The following is a 5,712-nucleotide window of genomic DNA, read 5'->3' as shown; positions in this document are numbered from 1 at the left end:
AATGACAGCAAAATCCAACAATAGCAATAAAAATAATAACAGCAATCGCTTTGATGCTGCCACTAGTCAAAAGTTGAACGCTTAGTGAAGAGATTGCATTTTGTGGCATTTATGACAGCCGCAAATGTGACGAGCAATGTGGCGCTTGCTAGCCGTTGAGTTTGCGGTTTCTCATTGTTTGTTATTGTCACCGCTGCTGCCGCTATCGAATATTGCCCGTGCAAGTAATTTATGAAATTAAAAGCACATAAATTAATAAATTAATTGGGAGTGGTTTGAGTGCCTGGCAGCGGCAGTGTGTATACATACATACATATGTACAGCTGGCACTATCGACGCGCCCAGGTGGGCGAGCGGCTGAGCGGCGTGCAGGCGGTGCAGGAAGTGCCTGCACGTGTAAACGCGCGCGCTCACAATGCTGTCAGCGTCGTAGCTCATTATTGTCTATCGCGGCTAAATCATTTGGGAGCGCATTAGACGAGGCGAGATTTGAAATTCGATGAGCAGCCGACAGGCTTTTAGAGCAAAAAAAAAACATTGCTGCAGAACATACACATATTCACTTCATGCGTAAGCGAAATACGTCTAAATATCAATGGTGGCTTGCCACTTTTTCGCGCACACATACATATATATATGTACCTACATATGTGTTGGAAGACTCTGTACCTTTGACGCTTTGGTTCTTCAGTTAGTTGCCAACGCAAAGGAATGCATCCAATCAAGCCATGCCAGCAGTTACCCCAGACTAATCGGCTGCTTGGGTAAGTGCTGCCGCAAAAATGTGTTGCTTAGCAAAAGTACAGTTGATCTTAGGGAAACTGTAAAAAAAGAGAAGAGCTAAGCTGCATGGTTGTCGCGATAAAATGACGCTCCTAAATTGCGCGCGCACAAAAAAGGTAAAAGTAAATTGTGCTGTTGAAATGTTATTAATTGTTATGGTCAGTTAGCAAAAAAGAAAAAGAAACGCCTGTGCCAGCGCGTGAGTGCGCAAGCGCAGTAGCCGAACTGTAAATTATACTTATCCCAGTGAACATTTGTGAGAGTTCATTTTGGTGTGATTTGAAATACGAGTCGCTGCAAATTCTCTAGTAACCAACAGCTCTACTATAACCCTACTATAACATATTTCCAGCAGGGCCTGGTTTGCTCGTCTGGTTCAAATGTGAGAAGGCGAAAAACCTCGCCTCGGACGCTTAATGGGGAAGGTGCCTATGCCCTTGATGTCCACGAGAAGACAAAGGTCGACATCACCAAGAAATGCGATGGGCAGGGCAAGGCAAGAAAAACGTGAAGCCTTGTGACATCTACTAGAGCTGCCACGGGAAGGAGTGAAAATTCTGTGTTGGATTTGTGGTAGGAGAGAGACTCCGTCGCCGAGTACTGTCGCTCAGTCCGGTGGACGAACATCTAGCCACAATCCGCATCAATGTGAGATTCTTCAACATCTTGCTCATCTGCGCCCATGCCCGAAGGAAGAGAAGGATGTGGCATCCAAGGATCTCTTCTATCAGCCAAGATATAAAAATCGTACTTGGCGACTTTAATGCCAGGGTGGGCAAGGAAGGGGTCTTCGGAACCACCGTCGGAAAATTCAGCCTCCACGACGAGACTTCTGACAACGGACTGAGGCTGATTGACTTCGCCGGGGCCTGCTCTCAGAGAGCGCTCTTGAACAAGCCGACTTATGCGAGCAGTGGAACCACATCTCACGCTCATTACGTACCGCCACCGAAGAAGTAGTCGGATTTCAGCGAGCCCGAAAGAACAACTGGTACGATGAAGAGTGCCAGGGCCACGCTAAAATCGGGCGCAATGCGAGCTATGTGGGACCGTTTTAGGGAGCTGAAGAGCGAAGCTATACGTATTTGCCGCAATAAGAGGAGAGGGCCGAAATATGTGAGTGCGAAGAGCTTAAAATGCTGGCCGACAGGAAAAACGGCCGAGAATTGTATCAGAGAGTTAGGCGACTTATGGAAAGTTTCAAGATCAGGACGAACTATTGGAACAACAATCATAGCGGCCAAGTGACCGGTGTCCAGAAGATATCTGAATTATTAAGTGAGCACTTTGAATTGTAGCACGCTCAAAGTAAAGGGGAAGAGGAGTCTGAGCCCCCAGTGGATGACGATGGAATCGATGTCACACCGGATGACCATGACGAGATAAGAATAGCGATTACGATTGACCCAGAAAAGAAATGACTGCCGTGCTTTATTGGACACGGCCAAATAGTAAAAACCGTTACAGTGCCAAACAAGAAGAAGAATTGGGTCGGAACTTACCTCCAGGTGAGAGTTGCTAATTTTCATTAGCTTCTGTACCTATCTGTCGTGGAACCCAGTAGGAATAACCGATTATATACCTATATAGATTAGTGGTCTATCACAGTTGTAGATCTCGTTTTTGTTTGCGAAAAAATAGTTCGGTTAATATTGAAGCTTAGTTGACTAATTTCGAAATTTTCGCATTTCTATAGTTTTCATGGACGATTTTGAAGCCTTAATTAAAATTATTAACTAAAGTTTCAACTAAAAGTCGACAATGGTTATCGTTATACTACTATTTAAAACTTCATATATGTTAGGCTAGAAAGCACAAATATAAACTGTATGCATATTAAAATTTGAAAAAAAAACAATTTTCCCATATATTCTTGGGACTGTCTAATGTACATGTAACATATGTGGATATACTTAGTCCCATACCTAGTAGGAAAATAAAATATATTATGCTGAACCTACAGTTTAATGTTACCTGACGCAACGCTTAAACTTTGCCTTTAAATTTCACCTTCAATCGCCTACTGGGTTATATCGCCGGTTAAAATGTGGGAAAATTGTCACAAAGTGATGCCACCAATATAAAGTAAGTAAGTGAGTACAAATAAAATGTGAAAATACTGTGAAAGAAACTGGACGTCGAGGGACCAGCCAGCAGATAGTTAGACACGTACACCTAAACAAACGCATAACTAACAGTTTACTTAGCGCGGCACCGGCGTTCCCGTGGCACAGTTCATCAATAAAACATTATGGGAATGTGGCCCATTCATTATTCATTACTTAGCAGCAAAGTAATCGCTTGTATTTATTTAAGTGGCAACGTACTATGTACGTACGTATATAAATAATCGATTATATGTACATACATACTTACATACCATACACGTATACGGTATGCGCGAATGACTGAGTACGAAAAGACGTAAATATATACATATACATGTACATAAATACTATAGTATATGAGGGTAAATATCAACACATTTTCTTATAAATAAATATATGTATGTACAAGCGTTTTTTTGTTTTTGTTTGTCACACATGCATATCCTGTCACATCTGCACTCATTTCAACGCCAAAGGCAATAGAAATCGACAATTAAATGCTGCTAGTATTTTTATTCACATCCATTCATTCATACATGCATATATATATATATATGTATCTATGCACATATGTACATGAAATGTTTGGCTTTTGTTATGATAGTACCTATAGTACTATAGTAAGAAAGAGATGTTCTTAAATATCATAACTTTACGACACTCACATATTGACTAGATTTCACTATTTATTTTATTATATTTTAATTTGAATTATTTGTTTATACAAATATAGTTTATTCCTTAACAAACACTAAATGAAAATAAGTTTAATCTTTGAACAGCATTAAAAAAAAATCGACAAACTTTCGTAAAAATTTCGAACTTTCTATTTCAATTTTATCTCTTAATATTTTGCAGCTTTTTAGCTCATTAAATTAAGCAAAATGGCCTAGTGTAGTTCGCAAATATTCAAATAGATAACCCACCAACCGATAATTTTATATATTCATTAAAAGATAATTTGTCATCAGTCGGAAATAAAAAAATTATAAATCGGAAGGGTAAAATAGTATTGTGTTGTTAATTCAAAAATAAGTGTTGTTAATTCAAAAATAAAAAGTTTCATTTCACTGACGAAGGGGGGAGATCTATCCCCCCAATCGCCTCCCCCCCCTGGCTACACAACTGATACAAAGTACCCCTTTTAATTTCATTTAACCTCTATTAAGGTTATTTTTGCGCATCAGTGCTATTTATACTCTTCCTCGTAAACTTCGTACATTTCTGCCCACGAATACGAGCGTTGAAAGGTTTTTCTCTTCGTTGCTTCGAATAAAAACTTGATTCAGAACAACAATGCTCCAGGAAAGATTGAACGGGTTGGCCTTCACCAATAAAAATTACGACATTCAAGTAAAATCAGATGAAGTGATGAAAAGGTCTCTCAATATGGGTAAACACCGCGTCAGTTTCAGAGTCTAAAATTAATGTTTGTTTACCAACATAATATAAAATAAATAAATAAATAAATAAAAAATATTATTTATATGCATCAAAAATAAAGTTTTAAGTAAACATTCAAAATAATCATTAAATAAGGTCCATCATTATGAAAACGCCGCCCCTTAAAATTTCACTGCAGCTACGCCACTGATGGGGGTACACTTTATGACCGATACTGTGTGGTGCAAGAAGAAGAATGATGGTGTGATTTAATTAAATAAAACTCAACCGGATTCGTAATTTATGTATGTATCTCGACATGCCTGAAATTCAAATAAAAACAACGTTTCGTTTTTTTTTTTTACTTATTTATGTTTAATAAAAATATTTTCAATATATATTTATATGTATATATAAAAATATATATGCTTGTAAAATATGCTTAAGGTACAAACTACATAATAGCAATAATACAGTAATAATTAAGTATTATAATAATAAAAAGTAATCAATTTAGAATTTCAACAATTGTGCCACACATATTCTCTTCGCTTTTCTGCTATTTTCTTAACTATTTTGCGCCAAATTCGCAGAAGCTTTTAGTTTATTAATAATTATTATATATATTTTTTTTTTACGCGCCGTTTGTTAAACATTCCAGCTGTTGCTGGGGTTTTTACTAAAACTATTTAAAAATTACTACATTTCAACAGTTAGCGCGTACACCAAATTGCCGAATACATACATACATACATATAAGTTAGTACAAGTACATAAGAAACAATATCAGCTGATAGCAGTGCAGCGTACGCGCCCTAATTTCAATTACAAAAAGTTGAAACAGTTTGAGAATGATGTTGAAAAAAGTTAGTTTATATAAAAAAAAAAAAATTTATTTACGTAATAAATTATTTTTGCTTATTATTATTATTATAAATACAAAAAAGACATAAACAACGAACCGTTGTTCGTACATACTTTTGCATTTACGCATGTACTATATGTATGTTTGTATGTATTTATTAACAGTATAATTGTAACGTATGTAGGCATACATATCTGTACGTCTGTCACTATGTTTTAAATAATTAGCTGCAATACTAATATAAAGAGTTTGTTTATGAAATTACGTAGCAATATTTTATACTTTGTTGTGTGTAAAAGCACACAGCTAATTTTTAGCAATAAAATTTGCGCTAATTTACGGCAAGAATATTTCGATTTGTTATCTTTATTGCTATAATTAAGTTGAGTTGAATTTTTTTTTGTGAAAAAGCAATTTGTTCTGTATTGTCTTTTAAAACTAATTTTTACAACTTCACTGAATTATATGAGAAATAAAAAATTACACTTTTTTGAAGACTGTGATGTACTTTAAATTCAATAGTTTTCTAGATTTGTTTGATTTTAAAAAGGTGTTTAAGTTTTTTTGCAATAC

Source organism: Rhagoletis pomonella, unplaced genomic scaffold (genome assembly GCF_013731165.1).
Source record: "Rhagoletis pomonella isolate Grant_MI unplaced genomic scaffold, Rhpom_1.0 Rhpom_scaffold_00007, whole genome shotgun sequence".
NCBI classification, from domain to species: Eukaryota; Metazoa; Arthropoda; class Insecta; order Diptera; family Tephritidae; genus Rhagoletis; species Rhagoletis pomonella.
Note: the sequence above shows the minus strand (reverse complement) of the source record.